The sequence below is a fragment of the Triturus cristatus genome, chromosome 3_2, assembly GCF_964204655.1.
Source record: "Triturus cristatus chromosome 3_2, aTriCri1.1, whole genome shotgun sequence".
Taxonomy (NCBI): domain Eukaryota; kingdom Metazoa; phylum Chordata; class Amphibia; order Caudata; family Salamandridae; genus Triturus; species Triturus cristatus.
Window position 1 is genome coordinate 918,383,507 of NC_140584.1, and position 19,767 is coordinate 918,403,273.

Here is a 19,767-nt window from a genome sequence, read left to right on the forward strand (position 1 = left end):
AAGTCTTCTGTACACAAAACATAAACTATATTTTGGATACTTCTGTAGTGCTGAGACACCTAAAGGTCTTTTAGCTTTGAAAAGCTGCATGAATTCAAGCTGGGTGGTAGTACAAGTTGTTCGTGTGAACGCTTTCTTAGATAGCCAGGCATTCAGGGCTCTTCTGAAAGTGATAGGTTCCGTTATCTCCCGTATGTGCTGCAAGAGGTTTTTCACTAAGTCTGGACCCCCGTCGAAGTTCATCGTCTGCTTAGAGTCTTACATGTGAACTGGGGAACAGTTAGGGGCATATCATCAAGCTGGTGATAAAAAATGATCGCCTAATTAGCAAGGTCACGCTAACGCGTGAAACCTTGCATTAGCGTCGGGATTCCTAACGCCCAGCTTTGCATCTCTAATGAGATGCAAAGTGGGCGTACCTGACCTGACATGACAGGAGAAATGTCGCTAAGCGACATTTCTCCTATCATCAAGGCCCACGCTATGAAGCATAGCGGCAGGAAAAGTAGCGATAACCCCTGTTATTGCTACTTTCCTTACGCCTGCTTCAGGACTGACTTAGCCATGGTATCCTATGTAAGGTGGATATCATGGCTAAGTTTGTGAGTCCCTATCAGCAAGCTAACGCCACACTTCGTGACATTATCGCTGGGTTTCCAGCGATAATCTCACGTTAGGCAGTTAGTGTTAGGATTTTTATCGTTTTTGAGATAAGCGTTGCTAATAGCACGTTATCTCAGCGATAATAATCCACGCTAGCCGGCGATAATTATCCTAGCGCTAAGTGCGCTTAGCGATAATTATCGCCGGTTGTTGCTGATATGCCCCTTAGTTTGTTTGGGGAAACTAATAAAAGATGTTGCCGTACATTTGATCTGTGGTGCAACTGTTCAAAATTTAAAGGTAGCTTGAATGCTACAACGTTTGTTTCCACGCTTGCAACCTTAGCAGGTCCCTTCTCGCTAGTGATCAGTGTCACTCTTTTGGCTGTTTGACAGATGCTAATCTGGACCAACTATTCGGATTAAAAATCATCTGTATGATCTTGTGGAACCTGCAGTTTTTTGAAGAATTTTCCAACTCTCCCTGTGGTACAGCATTGGGTCAGGAACAGGCAGGCTGAATTTGATTGGTTGCTAATTTAAAATATGCAAATTTATAAAGCAGTGTCTCACCAGGATCTATTGAGTAGGCTTTAATGTAAATAAAGGCGTATGCGTGTGCATCTGTGGAATATTATCTTGTGGAGTAAAAAATATGTTTATATTTATATGTTTTTATTTCCGTTGATGATGCCGAACCTTGTCTTACTGTAAGTAGGAAGGGTTTCCACCCTTTCTGTCTGTGTGAGCTATAAAGAATTTTGTTAAGACTATACTTTCAGGGATCATTTCTATAGTTTTTAACTGAGGAAATGTGTTTGAAAGTGTCTGGTCTTCGCTAACCACGAGGAAGAATTGTAGTTTTCTCTTTTGGGCGTGAAGTGAGTGAACAGTGTTGCATTCCTGTAGCTGCTGTTTGCTATTGATGATTGTTCCTTTCAGGAGGATTGGAGAAAGAGAACACAAACTGAGTGGTTAGCTTTTATTTTTGGGTGTAAGAAAGTCTATCAGTTTCTAATTTCTTGTTTAGTTTGTCATTTCTTTTTTGATTTCTTTGGTTTCTTGTAACTTAACTGTTGAGTATATGAATACTTATTAGAAGCTGTTGAGCTTTCTTGGACTTGTGGTTTTTGCAAGAGGTTCTCTTTGAAAGGCACCTCTCACCATCAGTTGATAATTTGGTATGTTATTTATAAAAAAAGCTTTGTTTTTCGAACATGGATAGTAAAGAGTACATTTTAAATGGACTGTGCGTATGAGCTATTTGTAGAGCCTAGACTTCTTCAAGGCAACTACTGCTACTCAAAAGATTTATCACTCTTTCAAATAGACTGTTTAAAGAAACCTGCTAATGCTAGTTAGGCCGTTTAGAGTAAGAGGAAGCGTAACACCCTGGCTTCTTACAACTTACAAGGCTGCGGTGGATCTTAGACTGCTAAGGATGAAAAATTACTCCTTTGGTATTTGTTAAAGTTTTCACAGGAATTCGTGCGGTGCAAAGCAGAAGTAAGGGACTGCGTCTGTTTACTTTTCATTATAAAAGCTTGCGTGCTCAGCACAAAATCTTGCAGCTCCCAACAAGCTCCTGTGCAACCCTTAGTACATCAAGGGCTTGATGCATTCGAACTTTGGAATTTTGCAAGATCCATTGGGGACAGAGGAGTTGCAACGATCGAATAATGGTCAGAACGAGCCACCTGCTCCAGCAAGTGCCATTTTTTTGGTTCTCCTGGTTCAAGTTAGAGTATTCTTACTTCATTGACTGCAATGTTGTGATATCAGTATAGACTTTCTGCCTCGGGTATCACATTGATTAAATGTTCTATCCCCTCGATATAGAAGCTCAGCTTTAACTTGAGTCTATAACTCAAACAGATGGTATTTAATGACCATTGTAGCCCCCTGTAGCGTTGTCCTATGGTATTTTAGAACACTGGAAGATTGAGAGCCTCATGTAGAGAATCGGAATATCAGCTGGTTGTAAATAGTAAAATAAGCCCTGTGCCTTGAAAGTTCTATAGCTGTAATGGTTAGAACCCCAAATGCCACCATTTTGGATATCCACTATGCTGCGACACCTATGAAACGAGGTAGGTGGGCTGGCGCCAGGCCGTAAATTGTAGAAGTTTACAGTTTGGTGACAGGCCAGGTGAATACCCAGAGCCTTTGCCTCTTCTTGGCTTTGTAAGAGTCTGGGGCATCGCCCGACTGCTTTTCCAGCCATGGTCTGTTTTTACGTAAAAATTACAAAGTTGAGACCATATTGTGATAGCCTTTTAGCCTGCCCCAAGAGGCGATTTTCCTGGTCCCCTTTCTTGTGTTTGTCCAGTGCCTTCAACTTTAGTCTATCATGCTGAATTAAACTTTAGTTAGCTGCATAGATTGCAGCGTCAGGTTTTAATTATCTATCACTGATCTGCTGAGAGCTTAGCCAGGTGGCAGAAAAAATGCTCTTGTGATATCTTCCTGTAACCCTTGGACAGCTTGGCATAGAGTTATAAAACTCTTTGTCTTGATATGTTATGTAGAATCAAGATTGAAATAGTATTTGTAAGTGGCCCAAAGGTGTTGCAGATAAGTTCTGATCTAAAAAGGAAGGGCACAGGCAGAGTTTAATTTTTGAAACAACTGTCTACTGTTGATGGCCGTTCCTTTCTTCATTTGAGGATATGCTGTAAAACGGAACTATATACTGAAAAGTTCAATTCCTGTTCTAATAAATATTAGATACAAAACGTTTCTGGCAAGTATTCACTTCCCAGTGTAAAAAGTCTTCTGTACACAAAACATAAACTATATTTTGGATACTTCTGTAGTGCTGAGACACCTAAAGGTCTTTTAGCTTTGAAAAGCTGCATGAATTCAAGCTGGGTGGTAGTACAAGTTGTTCATGTGAACGCTTTCTTAGATAGCCAGGCATTCAGGGCTCTTCTGAAAGTGATAGGTTCCGTTATCTCCCGTATGTGCTGCAAGAGGTTTTTCACTAAGTCTGGACCCCCGTCGAAGTTCATCGTCTGCTTAGAGTCTTACATGTGAACTGGGGAACAGTTAGGGGCATATCATCAAGCTGGTGATAAAAAATGATCGCCTAATTAGCAAGGTCACGCTAACGCGTGAAACCTTGCATTAGCGTCGGGATTCCTAACGCCCAGCTTTGCATCTCTAATGAGATGCAAAGTGGGCGTACCTGACCTGACATGACAGGAGAAATGTCGCTAAGCGACATTTCTCCTATCATCAAGGCCCACGCTATGAAGCATAGCGGCAGGAAAAGTAGCGATAACCCCTTTTATTGCTACTTTCCTTATGCCTGCTTCAGGACTGACTTAGCCATGGTATCCTATGTAAGGTGGATATCATGGCTAAGTTTGTGAGTCCCTATCAGCAAGCTAACGCCACACTTCGTGACATTATCGCTGGGTTTCCAGCGATAATCTCACGTTAGGCAGTTAGCGTTAGGATTTTTATCGTTTTTGAGATAAGCGTTGCTAATAGCACGTTATCTCAGCGATAATAATCCACGCTAGCCGGCGATAATTATCCTAGCGCTAAGTGCGCTTAGCGATAATTATCGCCGGTTGTTGCTGATATGCTCCTTAGTTTGTTTGGGGAAACTAATAAAAGATGTTGCCGTACATTTGATCTGTGGTGCAACTGTTCAAAATTTAAAGGTAGCTTGAATGCTACAACGTTTGTTTCCACGCTTGCAACCTTAGCAGGTCCCTTCTCGCTAGTGATCAGTGTCACTCTTTTGGCTGTTTGACAGATGCTAATCTGGACCAACTATTCGGATTAAAAATCATCTGTATGATCTTGTGGAACCTGCAGTTTTTTGAAGAATTTTCCAACTCTCCCTGTGGTACAGCGTTGGGTCAGGAACAGGCAGGCTGAATTTGATTGGTTGCTGATTTAAAATATGCAAATTTATAAAGCAGTGTCTCACCAGGATCTATTGAGTAGGCTTTAATGTAAATAAAGGCGTATGCGTGTGCATCTGTGGAATATTATCTTGTGGAGTAAAAAATATGTTTATATTTATATGTTTTTATTTCCGTTGATGATGCCGAACCTTGTCTTACTGTAAGTAGGAAGGGTTTCCACCCTTTCTGTCTGTGTGAGCTATAAAGAATTTTGTTAAGACTATACTTTCAGGGATCATTTCTATAGTTTTTAACTGAGGAAATGTGTTTGAAAGTGTCTGGTCTTCGCTAACCACGAGGAAGAATTGTAGTTTTCTCTTTTGGGCGTGAAGTGAGTGAACAGTGTTGCATTCATGTAGCTGCTGTTTGCTATTGATGATCGTTCCTGTTCCTTTCAGGAGGATTGGAGAAAGAGAACACAAACTGAGTGGTTAGCTTTTATTTTTGGGTGTTAGAAAGTCTATCAGTTTCTAATTTCTTGTTTAGTTTGTCATTTCTGTTTTGATTTCTTTGGTTTCTTGTAATTTAACTGTTGAGTATATGAATACTTATTAGAAGCTGTTGAGCTTTCTTGGACTTGTGGTTTTTGCAAGAGGTTCTCTTTGAAAGGCACCTCTCACCATCAGTTGATAATTTGGTATGTTATTTATAAAAAAAGCTTTGTTTTTCGAACATGGATAGTAAAGAGTACATTTTAAATGGATTGTGCGTATGAGCCATTTGTAGAGCCTAGACTTCTGCAAGGCAACTACTGCTACTCAAACGATTTATCACTCTTTCGAATAGACTGTTTAAAGAAACCTGCTAATGCTAGTTAGGCCGTTTAGAGTAAGAGGAAGCGTAACACCCTGGCTTCTTACAACTTACAAGGCTGCGGTGGATCTTAGACTGCTAAGGATGAAAAATTACTCCTTTGGTATTTGTTAAAGTTTTCACAGGAATTCGTGCGGTGCAAAGCAGAAGTAAGGGACTGCGTCTGTTTACTTTTCATTATAAAAGCTTGCGTGCTCAGCACAAAATCTTGCAGCTCCCAACAAGCCCCTGTGCAACCCTTAGTACATCAAGGGCTTGATGCATTCGAACTTTGGAATTTTGCAAGATCCATTGGGGACAGAGGAGTTGCAACGATCGAATAATGGTCAGAACGAGCCACCTGCTCCAGCAAGTGCCATTTTTTTGGTTCTCCTGGTTCAAGTTAGAGTATTCTTACTTCATTGACTGCAATGTTGTGATATCAGTATAGACTTTCTGCCTCGGGTATCACATTGATTAAATGTTCTATCCCCTCGATATAGAAGCTCAGCTTTAACTTGAGTCTATAACTCAAACAGATGGTATTTAATGACCATTGTAGCCCCCTGTAGCGTTGTCCTATGGTATTTTAGAACACTGGAAGATTGAGAGCCTCATGTAGAGAATCGGAATATCAGCTGGTTGTAAATAGTAAAATAAGCCCTGTGCCTTGAAAGTTCTATAGCTGTAATGGTTAGAACCCCAAATGCCACCATTTTGGATATCCACTATGCTGCGACACCTATGAAACGAGGTAGGTGGGCTGGCGCCAGGCCGTAAATTGTAGAAGTTTACAGTTTGGTGACAGGCCAGGTGAATACCCAGAGCCTTTGCCTCTTCTTGGCTTTGTAAGAGTCTGGGGCATCGCCCGACTGCTTTTCCAGCCATGGTCTGTTTTTACGTAAAAATTACAAAGTTGAGACCATATTGTGATAGCCTTTTAGCCTGCCCCAAGAGGCGATTTTCCTGGTCCCCTTTCTTGTGTTTGTCCAGTGCCTTCAACTTTAGTCTATCATGCTGAATTAAACTTTAGTTAGCTGCATAGATTGCAGCGTCAGGTTTTAATTATCTATCACTGATCTGCTGAGAGCTTAGCCAGGTGGCAGAAAAAATGCTCTTGTGATATCTTCCTGTAACCCTTGGACAGCTTGGCATAGAGTTATAAAACTCTTTGTCTTGATATGTTATGTAGAATCAAGATTGAAATAGTATTTGTAAATGGCCCAAAGGTGTTGCAGATAAGTTCTGATCTAAAAACGAAGGGCACAGGCAGAGTTTAATTTTTGAAACAACTGTCTACTGTTGATGGCCGTTCCTTTCTTCATTTGAGGATATGCTGTAAAACGGAACTATATACTGAAAAGTTCAATTCCTGTTCTAATAAATATTAGATACAAAACGTTTCTGGCAAGTATTCACTTCCCAGTGTAAAAAGTCTTCTGTACACAAAACATAAACTATATTTTGGATACTTCTGTAGTGCTGAGACACCTAAAGGTCTTTTAGCTTTGAAAAGCTGCATGAATTCAAGCTGGGTGGTAGTACAAGTTGTTCATGTGAACGCTTTCTTAGATAGCCAGGCATTCTTGGCTCTTCTGAAAGTGATAGGTTCCGTTATCTCCCGTATGTGCTGCAAGAGGTTTTTCACTAAGTCTGGACCCCCGTCGAAGTTCATCGTCTGCTTAGAGTCTTACATGTGAACTGGGGAACAGTTAGGGGCATATCATCAAGCTGGTGATAAAAAATGATCGCCTAATTAGCAAGGTCACGCTAACGCGTGAAACCTTGCATTAGCGTCGGGATTCCTAACGCCCAGCTTTGCATCTCTAATGAGATGCAAAGTGGGCGTACCTGACCTGACATGACAGGAGAAATGTCGCTAAGCGACATTTCTCCTATCATCAAGGCCCACGCTATGAAGCATAGCGGCAGGAAAAGTAGCGATAACCCCTGTTATTGCTACTTTCCTTATGCCTGCTTCAGGACTGACTTAGCCATGGTATCCTATGTAAGGTGGATATCATGGCTAAGTTTGTGAGTCCCTATCAGCAAGCTAACGCCACACTTCGTGACATTATCGCTGGGTTTCCAGCGATAATATCACGTTAGGCAGTTAGCGTTAGGATTTTTATCGTTTTTGAGATAAGCGTTGCTAATAGCACGTTATCTCAGCGATAATAATCCACGCTAGCCGGCGATAATTATCCTAGCGCTAAGTGCGCTTAGCGATAATTATCGCCGGTTGTTGCTGATATGCTCCTTAGTTTGTTTGGGGAAACTAATAAAAGATGTTGCCGTACATTTGATCTGTGGTGCAACTGTTCAAAATTTAAAGGTAGCTTGAATGCTACAACGTTTGTTTCCACGCTTGCAACCTTAGCAGGTCCCTTCTCGCTAGTGATCAGTGTCACTCTTTTGGCTGTTTGACAGATGCTAATCTGGACCAACTATTCGGATTAAAAATCATCTGTATGATCTTGTGGAACCTGCAGTTTTTTGAAGAATTTTCCAACTCTCCCTGTGGTACAGCGTTGGGTCAGGAACAGGCAGGCTGAATTTGATTGGTTGCTGATTTAAAATATGCAAATTTATAAAGCAGTGTCTCACCAGGATCTATTGAGTAGGCTTTAATGTAAATAAAGGCGTATGCGTGTGCATCTGTGGAATATTATCTTGTGGAGTAAAAAATATGTTTATATTTATATGTTTTTATTTCCGTTGATGATGTCGAACCTTGTCTTACTGTAAGTAGGAAGGGTTTCCACCCTTTCTGTCTGTGTGAGCTATAAAGAATTTTGTTAAGACTATACTTTATGGGATCATTTCTATAGTTTTTTTTTTTGTTTTTTTGTTTTTTTTTTTGTTTGAAACCGTTTATTGCAATCTCAAGAATATACAAGTATGGGCCTACAACCTTCCGGCCGGCCGCTAGAATGACAGGAGCATATGACATACATTCAAAAACACTTGGCGTTGCAGAGAAGCAAAATCAGGAGGTATCAACGTCGTGGGCCACATCACTCTGACCCCACAATACGGTTTCATTTTATACAACCAACACGAAAAACCACACCCGCAAGGCAACCCGCAATCGAAAGTAACAGCACGTGCTCCCCAAATGGGGGACCCCAGCCATCCACAGGAGTCTAAAGAGGGGAAGGGGAACGGATCGAGGACTGGGGGAACCCTGTGCCCGGGGCTGGGGAAAGGAGTCAGCTAAGGGGACGGGGCTGGTGAGGCAGCAGGCAGCAGTGGTGGCGCGCAGATACCCCCGCGGTAGGCGTTCCAGGGGCCCCATACTTTCACCCATGTCCCAGGCTTACCCCTCGCCACATACACCACCTTTTCTCGGAACATGCACCAATCCATGTGTTCTTTCCAGGCCGACACCGCCGGGGATTTCTATAGTTTTTAACTGAGGAAATGTGTTTGAAAGTGTCTGGTCTTCGCTAACCACGAGGAAGAATTGTAGTTTTCTCTTTTGGGCGTGAAGTGAGTGAACAGTGTTGCATTCCTGTAGCTGCTGTTTGCTATTGATGATCGTTCCTGTTCCTTTCAGGAGGATTGGAGAAAGAGAACACAAACTGAGTGGTTAGCTTTTATTTTTGGGTGTAAGAAAGTCTATCAGTTTCTAATTTCTTGTTTAGTTTGTCATTTCTTTTTTGATTTCTTTGGTTTCTTGTAACTTAACTGTTGAGTATATGAATACTTATTAGAAGCTGTTGAGCTTTCTTGGACTTGTGGTTTTTGCAAGAGGTTCTCTTTGAAAGGCACCTCTCACCATCAGTTGATAATTTGGTATGTTATTTATAAAAAAAGCTTTGTTTTTCGAACATGGATAGTAAAGAGTACATTTTAAATGGACTGTGCGTATGAGCTATTTGTAGAGCCTAGACTTCTGCAAGGCAACTACTGCTACTCAAAAGATTTATCACTCTTTCAAATAGACTGTTTAAAGAAACCTGCTAATGCTAGTTAGGCCGTTTAGAGTAAGAGGAAGCGTAACACCCTGGCTTCTTACAACTTACAAGGCTGCGGTGGATCTTAGACTGCTAAGGATGAAAAACTACTCCTTTGGTATTTGTTAAAGTTTTCACAGGAATTCGTGCGGTGCAAAGCAGAAGTAAGGGACTGCGTCTGTTTACTTTTCATTATAAAAGCTTGCGTGCTCAGCACAAAATCTTGCAGCTCCCAACAAGCCCCTGTGCAACCCTTAGTACATCAAGGGCTTGATGCATTCGAACTTTGGAATTTTGCAAGATCCATTGGGGACAGAGGAGTTGCAACGATCGAATAATGGTCAGAACGAGCCACCTGCTCCTGCAAGTGCCATTTTTTTGGTTCTCCTGGTTCAAGTTAGAGTATTCTTACTTCATTGACTGGAATGTTGTTATATCAGTATAGACTTTCTGCCTCGGGTATCACATTGATTAAATGTTCTATCCCCTCGATATAGAAGCTCAGCTTTAACTTGAGTCTATAACTCAAACAGAGGGTATTTAATGACCATTGTAGCCCCCTGTAGCGTTGACCTATGGTATTTTAGAACACTGGAAGATTGAGAGCCTCATGTAGAGAATCGTAATATCAGCTGGTTGTAAATAGTAAAATAAGCCCTGTGCCTTGAAAGTTCTATAGCTGTAATGGTTAGAACCCCAAATGCCACCATTTTGGATATCCACTATGCTGCGACACCTATGAAACGAGGTAGGTGGGCTGGCGCCAGGCCGTAAATTGTAGAAGTTTACAGTTTGGTGACAGGCCAGGTGAATACCCAGAGCCTTTGCCTCTTCTTGGCTTTGTAAGAGTCTGGGGCATCGCCCGACTGCTTTTCCAGCCATGGTCTGTTTTTACGTAAAAATTACAAAGTTGAGACCATATTGTGATAGCCTTTTAGCCTGCCCCAAGAGGCGATTTTCCTGGTCCCCTTTCTTGTGTTTGTCCAGTGCCTTCAACTTTAGTCTATCATGCTGAATTAAACTTTAGTTAGCTGCATAGATTGCAGCGTCAGGTTTTAATTATCTATCACTGATCTGCTGAGAGCTTAGCCAGGTGGCAGAAAAAATGCTCTTGTGATATCTTCCTGTAACCCTTGGACAGCTTGGCATAGAGTTATAAAACTCTTTGTCTTGATATGTTATGTAGAATCAAGATTGAAATAGTATTTGTAAGTGGCCCAAAGGTGTTGCAGATAAGTTCTGATCTAAAAAGGAAGGGCACAGGCAGAGTTTAATTTTTGAAACAACTGTCTACTGTTGATGGCCGTTCCTTTCTTCATTTGAGGATATGCTGTAAAACGGAATTATATACTGAAAAGTTCAATTCCTGTTCTAATAAATATTAGATACAAAACGTTTCTGGCAAGTATTCACTTCCCAGTGTAAAAAGTCTTCTGTACACAAAACATAAACTATATTTTGGATACTTCTGTAGTGCTGAGACACCTAAAGGTCTTTTAGCTTTGAAAAGCTGCATGAATTCAAGCTGGGTGGTAGTACAAGTTGTTCATGTGAACGCTTTCTTAGATAGCCAGGCATTCAGGGCTCTTCTGAAAGTGATAGGTTCCGTTATCTCCCGTATGTGCTGCAAGAGGTTTTTCACTAAGTCTGGACCCCCGTCGAAGTTCATCGTCTGCTTAGAGTCTTACATGTGAACTGGGGAACAGTTAGGGGCATATCATCAAGCTGGTGATAAAAAATGATCGCCTAATTAGCAAGGTCACGCTAACGCGTGAAACCTTGCATTAGCGTCGGGATTCCTAACGCCCAGCTTTGCATCTCTAATGAGATGCAAAGTGGGCGTACCTGACCTGACATGACAGGAGAAATGTCGCTAAGCGACATTTCTCCTATCATCAAGGCCCACGCTATGAAGCATAGCGGCAGGAAAAGTAGCGATAACCCCTGTTATTGCTACTTTCCTTACGCCTGCTTCAGGACTGACTTAGCCATGGTATCCTATGTAAGGTGGATATCATGGCTAAGTTTGTGAGTCCCTATCAGCAAGCTAACGCCACACTTCGTGACATTATCGCTGGGTTTCCAGCGATAATCTCACGTTAGGCAGTTAGCGTTAGGATTTTTATCGTTTTTGAGATAAGCGTTGCTAATAGCACGTTATCTCAGCGATAATAATCCACGCTAGCCGGCGATAATTATCCTAGCGCTAAGTGCGCTTAGCGATAATTATCGCCGGTTGTTGCTGATATGCTCCTTAGTTTGTTTGGGGAAACTAATAAAAGATGTTGCCGTACATTTGATCTGTGGTGCAACTGTTCAAAATTTAAAGGTAGCTTTAATGCTACAACGTTTGTTTCCACGCTTGCAACCTTAGCAGGTCCCTTCTCGCTTGTGATCAGTGTCACTCTTTTGGCTGTTTGACAGATGCTAATCTGGACCAACTATTCGGATTAAAAATCATCTGTATGATCTTGTGGAACCTGCAGTTTTTTGAAGAATTTTCCAACTCTCCCTGTGGTACAGCGTTGGGTCAGGAACAGGCAGGCTGAATTTGATTGGTTGCTGATTTAAAATATGCAAATTTATAAAGCAGTGTCTCACCAGGATCTATTGAGTAGGCTTTAATGTAAATAAAGGCGTATGCGTGTGCATCTGTGGAATATTATCTTGTGGAGTAAAACATATGTTTATATTTATATGTTTTTATTTCCGTTGATGATGCCGAACCTTGTCTTACTGTAAGTAGGAAGGGTTTCCACCCTTTCTGTCTGTGTGAGCTATAAAGAATTTTGTTAAGACTATACTTTCAGGGATCATTTCTATAGTTTTTAACTGAGGAAATGTGTTTGAAAGTGTCTGGTTTTCGCTAACCACGAGGAAGAATTGTAGTTTTCTCTTTTGGGCGTGAAGTGAGTGAACAGTGTTGCATTCATGTAGCTGCTGTTTGCTATTGATGATCGTTCCTGTTCCTTTCAGGAGGATTGGAGAAAGAGAACACAAACTGAGTGGTTAGCTTTTATTTTTGGGTGTTAGAAAGTCTATCAGTTTCTAATTTCTTGTTTAGTTTGTCATTTCTGTTTTGATTTCTTTGGTTTCTTGTAAATTAACTGTTGAGTATATGAATACTTATTAGAAGCTGTTGAGCTTTCTTGGACTTGTGGTTTTTGCAAGAGGTTCTCTTTGAAAGGCACCTCTCACCATCAGTTGATAATTTGGTATGTTATTTATAAAGAAAGCTTTGTTTTTCGAACATGGATAGTAAAGAGTACATTTTAAATGGATTGTGCGTATGAGCCATTTGTAGAGCCTAGACTTCTGCAAGGCAACTACTGCTACTCAAACGATTTATCACTCTTTCGAATAGACTGTTTAAAGAAACCTGCTAATGCTAGTTAGGCCGTTTAGAGTAAGAGGAAGCGTAACACCCTGGCTTCTTACAACTTACAAGGCTGCGGTGGATCTTAGACTGCTAAGGATGAAAAATTACTCCTTTGGTATTTGTTAAAGTTTTCACAGGAATTCGTGCGGTGCAAAGCAGAAGTAAGGGACTGCGTCTGTTTACTTTTCATTATAAAAGCTTGCGTGCTCAGCACAAAATCTTGCAGCTCCCAACAAGCTCCTGTGCAACCCTTAGTACATCAAGGGCTTGATGCATTCGAACTTTGGAATTTTGCAAGATCCATTGGGGACAGAGGAGTTGCAACGATCGAATAATGGTCAGAACGAGCCACCTGCTCCAGCAAGTGCCATTTTTTTGGTTCTCCTGGTTCAAGTTAGAGTATTCTTACTTCATTGACTGCAATGTTGTGATATCAGTATAGACTTTCTGCCTCGGGTATCACATTGATTAAATGTTCTATCCCCTCGATATAGAAGCTCAGCTTTAACTTGAGTCTATAACTCAAACAGATGGTATTTAATGACCATTGTAGCCCCCTGTAGCGTTGTCCTATGGTATTTTAGAACACTGGAAGATTGAGAGCCTCATGTAGAGAATCGGAATATCAGCTGGTTGTAAATAGTAAAATAAGCCCTGTGCCTTGAAAGTTCTATAGCTGTAATGGTTAGAACCCCAAATGCCACCATTTTGGATATCCACTATGCTGCGACACCTATGAAACGAGGTAGGTGGGCTGGCGCCAGGCCGTAAATTGTAGAAGTTTACAGTTTGGTGACAGGCCAGGTGAATACCCAGAGCCTTTGCCTCTTCTTGGCTTTGTAAGAGTCTGGGGCATCGCCCGACTGCTTTTCCAGCCATGGTCTGTTTTTACGTAAAAATTACAAAGTTGAGACCATATTGTGATAGCCTTTTAGCCTGCCCCAAGAGGCGATTTTCCTGGTCCCCTTTCTTGTGTTTGTCCAGTGCCTTCAACTTTAGTCTATCATGCTGAATTAAACTTTAGTTAGCTGCATAGATTGCAGCGTCAGGTTTTAATTATCTATCACTGATCTGCTGAGAGCTTAGCCAGGTGGCAGAAAAAATGCTCTTGTGATATCTTCCTGTAACCCTTGGACAGCTTGGCATAGAGTTATAAAACTCTTTGTCTTGATATGTTATGTAGAATCAAGATTGAAATAGTATTTGTAAGTGGCCCAAAGGTGTTGCAGATAAGTTCTGATCTAAAAAGGAAGGGCACAGGCAGAGTTTAATTTTTGAAACAACTGTCTACTGTTGATGGCCGTTCCTTTCTTCATTTGAGGATATGCTGTAAAACGGAACTATATACTGAAAAGTTCAATTCCTGTTCTAATAAATATTAGATACAAAACGTTTCTGGCAAGTATTCACTTCCCAGTGTAAAAAGTCTTCTGTACACAAAACATAAACTATATTTTGGATACTTCTGTAGTGCTGAGACACCTAAAGGTCTTTTAGCTTTGAAAAGCTGCATGAATTCAAGCTGGGTGGTAGTACAAGTTGTTCATGTGAACGCTTTCTTAGATAGCCAGGCATTCAGGGCTCTTCTGAAAGTGATAGGTTCCGTTATCTCCCGTATGTGCTGCAAGAGGTTTTTCACTAAGTCTGGACCCCCGTCGAAGTTCATCGTCTGCTTAGAGTCTTACATGTGAACTGGGGAACAGTTAGGGGCATATCATCAAGCTGGTGATAAAAAATGATCGCCTAATTAGCAAGGTCACGCTAACGCGTGAAACCTTGCATTAGCGTCGGGATTCCTAACGCCCAGCTTTGCATCTCTAATGAGATGCAAAGTGGGCGTACCTGACCTGACATGACAGGAGAAATGTCGCTAAGCGACATTTCTCCTATCATCAAGGCCCACGCTATGAAGCATAGCGGCAGGAAAAGTAGCGATAACCCCTTTTATTGCTACTTTCCTTATGCCTGCTTCAGGACTGACTTAGCCATGGTATCCTATGTAAGGTGGATATCATGGCTAAGTTTGTGAGTCCCTATCAGCAAGCTAACGCCACACTTCGTGACATTATCGCTGGGTTTCCAGCGATAATCTCACGTTAGGCAGTTAGCGTTAGGATTTTTATCGTTTTTGAGATAAGCGTTGCTAATAGCACGTTATCTCAGCGATAATAATCCACGCTAGCCGGCGATAATTATCCTAGCGCTAAGTGCGCTTAGCGATAATTATCGCCGGTTGTTGCTGATATGCTCCTTAGTTTGTTTGGGGAAACTAATAAAAGATGTTGCCGTACATTTGATCTGTGGTGCAACTGTTCAAAATTTAAAGGTAGCTTGAATGCTACAACGTTTGTTTCCACGCTTGCAACCTTAGCAGGTCCCTTCTCGCTAGTGATCAGTGTCACTCTTTTGGCTGTTTGACAGATGCTAATCTGGACCAACTATTCGGATTAAAAATCATCTGTATGATCTTGTGGAACCTGCAGTTTTTTGAAGAATTTTCCAACTCTCCCTGTGGTACAGCGTTGGGTCAGGAACAGGCAGGCTGAATTTGATTGGTTGCTGATTTAAAATATGCAAATTTATAAAGCAGTGTCTCACCAGGATCTATTGAGTAGGCTTTAATGTAAATAAAGGCGTATGCGTGTGCATCTGTGGAATATTATCTTGTGGAGTAAAAAATATGTTTATATTTATATGTTTTTATTTCCGTTGATGATGCCGAACCTTGTCTTACTGTAAGTAGGAAGGGTTTCCACCCTTTCTGTCTGTGTGAGCTATAAAGAATTTTGTTAAGACTATACTTTATGGGATCATTTCTATAGTTTTTTTTTTTGTTTTTTTGTTTTTTTTTTTGTTTGAAACCGTTTATTGCAATCTCAAGAATATACAAGTATGGGCCTACAACCTTCCGGCCGGCCGCTAGAATGACAGGAGCATATGACATACATTCAAAAACACTTGGCGTTGCAGAGAAGCAAAATCAGGAGGTATCAACGTCGTGGGCCACATCACTCTGACCCCACAATACGGTTTCATTTTATACAACCAACACGAAAAACCACACCCGCAAGGCAACCCGCAATCGAAAGTAACAGCACGTGCTCCCCAAATGGGGGACCCCAGCCATCCACAGGAGTCTAAAGAGGGGAAGGGGAACGGATCGAGGACTGGGGGAACCCTGTGCCCGGGGCTGGGGAAAGGAGTCAGCTAAGGGGACGGGGCTGGTGAGGCAGCAGGCAGCAGTGGTGGCGCGCAGATACCCCCGCGGTAGGCGTTCCAGGGGCCCCATACTTTCACCCATGTCCCAGGCTTACCCCTCGCCACATACACCACCTTTTCTCGGAACATGCACCAATCCATGTGTTCTTTCCAGGCCGACACCGCCGGGGATTTCTATAGTTTTTAACTGAGGAAATGTGTTTGAAAGTGTCTGGTCTTCGCTAACCACGAGGAAGAATTGTAGTTTTCTCTTTTGGGCGTGAAGTGAGTGAACAGTGTTGCATTCCTGTAGCTGCTGTTTGCTATTGATGATCGTTCCTGTTCCTTTCAGGAGGATTGGAGAAAGAGAACACAAACTGAGTGGTTAGCTTTTATTTTTGGGTGTAAGAAAGTCTATCAGTTTCTAATTTCTTGTTTAGTTTGTCATTTCTTTTTTGATTTCTTTGGTTTCTTGTAACTTAACTGTTGAGTATATGAATACTTATGAGAAGCTGTTGAGCTTTCTTGGACTTGTGGTTTTTGCAAGAGGTTCTCTTTGAAAGGCACCTCTCACCATCAGTTGATAATTTGGTATGTTATTTATAAAAAAAGCTTTGTTTTTCGAACATGGATAGTAAAGAGTACATTTTAAATGGACTGTGCGTATGAGCTATTTGTAGAGCCTAGACTTCTGCAAGGCAACTACTGCTACTCAAAAGATTTATCACTCTTTCAAATAGACTGTTTAAAGAAACCTGCTAATGCTAGTTAGGCCGTTTAGAGTAAGAGGAAGCGTAACACCCTGGCTTCTTATAACTTACAAGGCTGCGGTGGATCTTAGACTGCTAAGGATGAAAAACTACTCCTTTGGTATTTGTTAAAGTTTTCACAGGAATTCGTGCGGTGCAAAGCAGAAGTAAGGGACTGCGTCTGTTTACTTTTCATTATAAAAGCTTGCGTGCTCAGCACAAAATCTTGCAGCTCCCAACAAGCCCCTGTGCAACCCTTAGTACATCAAGGGCTTGATGCATTCGAACTTTGGAATTTTGCAAGATCCATTGGGGACAGAGGAGTTGCAACGATCGAATAATGGTCAGAACGAGCCACCTGCTCCTGCAAGTGCCATTTTTTTGGTTCTCCTGGTTCAAGTTAGAGTATTCTTACTTCATTGACTGGAATGTTGTGATATCAGTATAGACTTTCTGCCTCGGGTATCACATTGATTAAATGTTCTATCCCCTCGATATAGAAGCTCAGCTTTAACTTGAGTCTATAACTCAAACAGAGGGTATTTAATGACCATTGTAGCCCCCTGTAGCGTTGACCTATGGTATTTTAGAACACTGGAAGATTGAGAGCCTCATGTAGAGAATCGGAATATCAGCTGGTTGTAAATAGTAAAATAAGCCCTGTGCCTTGAAAGTTCTATAGCTGTAATGGTTAGAACCCCAAATGCCACCATTTTGGATATCCACTATGCTGCGACACCTATGAAACGAGGTAGGTGGGCTGGCGCCAGGCCGTAAATTGTAGAAGTTTACAGTTTGGTGACAGGCCAGGTGAATACCCAGAGCCTTTGCCTCTTCTTGGCTTTGTAAGAGTCTGGGGCATCGCCCGACTGCTTTTCCAGCCATGGTCTGTTTTTACGTAAAAATTACAAAGTTGAGACCATATTGTGATAGCCTTTTAGCCTGCCCCAAGAGGCGATTTTCCTGGTCCCCTTTCTTGTGTTTGTCCAGTGCCTTCAACTTTAGTCTATCATGCTGAATTAAACTTTAGTTAGCTGCATAGATTGCAGCGTCAGGTTTTAATTATCTATCACTGATCTGCTGAGAGCTTAGCCAGGTGGCAGAAAAAATGCTCTTGTGATATCTTCCTGTAACCCTTGGACAGCTTGGCATAGAGTTATAAAACTCTTTGTCTTGATATGTTATGTAGAACCAAGATTGAAATAGTATTTGTAAGTGGCCCAAAGGTGTTGCAGATAAGTTCTGATCTAAAAAGGAAGGGCACAGGCAGAGTTTAATTTTTGAAACAACTGTCTACTGCTGATGGCCGTTCCTTTCTTCATTTGAGGATATGCTGTAAAACGGAATTATATACTGAAAAGTTCAATTCCTGTTCTAATAAATATTAGATACAAAACGTTTCTGGCAAGTATTCACTTCCCAGTGTAAAAAGTCTTCTGTACACAAAACATAAACTATATTTTGGATACTTCTGTAGTGCTGAGACACCTAAAGGTCTTTTAGCTTTGAAAAGCTGCATGAATTCAAGCTGGGTGGTAGTACAAGTTGTTCATGTGAACGCTTTCTTAGATAGCCAGGCATTCAGGGCTCTTCTGAAAGTGATAGGTTCCGTTATCTCCCGTATGTGCTGCAAGAGGTTTTTCGCTAAGTCTGGACCCCCGTCGAAGTTCATCGTCTGCTTAGAGTCTTACATGTGAACTGGGGAACAGTTAGGGGCATATCATCAAGCTGGTGATAAAAAATGATCGCCTAATTAGCAAGGTCACGCTAACGCGTGAAACCTTGCATTAGCGTCGGGATTCCTAACGCCCAGCTTTGCATCTCTAATGAGATGCAAAGTGGGCGTACCTGACCTGACATGACAGGAGAAATGTCGCTAAGCGACATTTCTCCTATCATCAAGGCCCACGCTATGAAGCATAGCGGCAGGAAAAGTAGCGATAACCCCTGTTATTGCTACTTTCCTTACGCCTGCTTCAGGACTGACTTAGCCATGGTATCCTATGTAAGGTGGATATCATGGCTAAGTTTGTGAGTCCCTATCAGCAAGCTAACGCCACACTTCGTGACATTATCGCTGGGTTTCCAGCGATAATCTCACGTTAGGCAGTTAGCGTTAGGATTTTTATCGTTTTTGAGATAAGCGTTGCTAATAGCACGTTATCTCAGCGATAATAATCCACGCTAGCCGGCGATAATTATCCTAGCGCTAAGTGCGCTTAGCGATAATTATCGCCGGTTGTTGCTGATATGCTCCTTAGTTTGTTTGGGGAAACTAATAAAAGATGTTGCCGTACATTTGATCTGTGGTGCAACTGTTCAAAATTTAAAGGTAGCTTTAATGCTACAACGTTTGTTTCCACGCTTGCAACCTTAGCAGGTCCCTTCTCGCTAGTGATCAGTGTCACTCTTTTGGCTGTTTGACAGATGCTAATCTGGACCAACTATTCGGATTAAAAATCATCTGTATGATCTTGTGGAACCTGCAGTTTTTTGAAGAATTTTCCAACTCTCCCTGTGGTACAGCGTTGGGTCAGGAACAGGCAGGCTGAATTTGATTGGTTGCTGATTTAAAATATGCAAATTTATAAAGCAGTGTCTCACCAGGATCTATTGAGTAGGCTTTAATGTAAATAAAGGCGTATGCGTGTGCATCTGTGGAATATTATCTTGTGGAGTAAAAAATATGTTTATATTTATATGTTTTTATTTCCGTTGATGATGCCGAACCTTGTCTTACTGTAAGTAGGAAGGGTTTCCACCCTTTCTGTCTGTGTGAGCTATAAAGAATTTTGTTAAGACTATACTTTCAGGGATCTTTTCTATAGTTTTTAACTGAGGAAATGTGTTTGAAAGTGTCTGGTTTTCGCTAACCACGAGGAAGAATTGTAGTTTTCTCTTTTGGGCGTGAAGTGAGTGAACAGTGTTGCATTCATGTAGCTGCTGTTTGCTATTGATGATCGTTCCTGTTCCTTTCAGGAGGATTGGAGAAAGAGAACACAAACTGAGTGGTTAGCTTTTATTTTTGGGTGTTAGAAAGTCTATCAGTTTCTAATTTCTTGTTTAGTTTGTCATTTCTGTTTTGATTTCTTTGGTTTCTTGTAATTTAACTGTTGAGTATATGAATACTTATTAGAAGCTGTTGAGCTTTCTTGGACTTGTGGTTTT

The 19,767-nt window shown here is 41.4% G+C and overlaps 6 non-coding genes across 6 annotated transcripts; all 6 read left to right on the plus strand.

The window, feature by feature from the left end:
- Window positions 1–1,368: 1,368 nt before the first annotated feature.
- LOC146858695 (small nucleolar RNA U3) lies at window positions 1,369–1,578 on the plus strand. Its single transcript, XR_014980222.1, has one exon. It is a non-coding gene; the product is annotated as a small nucleolar RNA U3 (small nucleolar RNA).
- Window positions 1,579–4,738: 3,160 nt separating this feature from the next.
- On the plus strand, window positions 4,739–4,954 carry LOC146858696 (small nucleolar RNA U3). The gene has a single exon (XR_014980594.1). It is a non-coding gene; the product is annotated as a small nucleolar RNA U3 (small nucleolar RNA).
- Window positions 4,955–8,694: 3,740 nt separating this feature from the next.
- Window positions 8,695–8,907, plus strand: LOC146858697 (small nucleolar RNA U3). The gene has a single exon (XR_014980266.1). It is a non-coding gene; the product is annotated as a small nucleolar RNA U3 (small nucleolar RNA).
- Window positions 8,908–12,067: 3,160 nt separating this feature from the next.
- LOC146858698 (small nucleolar RNA U3) lies at window positions 12,068–12,283 on the plus strand. Its single transcript, XR_014980622.1, has one exon. It is a non-coding gene; the product is annotated as a small nucleolar RNA U3 (small nucleolar RNA).
- A 3,740-nt stretch (window positions 12,284–16,023) lies between these two features.
- LOC146858699 (small nucleolar RNA U3) lies at window positions 16,024–16,236 on the plus strand. The gene has a single exon (XR_014980267.1). It is a non-coding gene; the product is annotated as a small nucleolar RNA U3 (small nucleolar RNA).
- Window positions 16,237–19,396: 3,160 nt separating this feature from the next.
- Window positions 19,397–19,612, plus strand: LOC146858700 (small nucleolar RNA U3). Its single transcript, XR_014980195.1, has one exon. It is a non-coding gene; the product is annotated as a small nucleolar RNA U3 (small nucleolar RNA).
- Window positions 19,613–19,767: the final 155 nt, after the last annotated feature.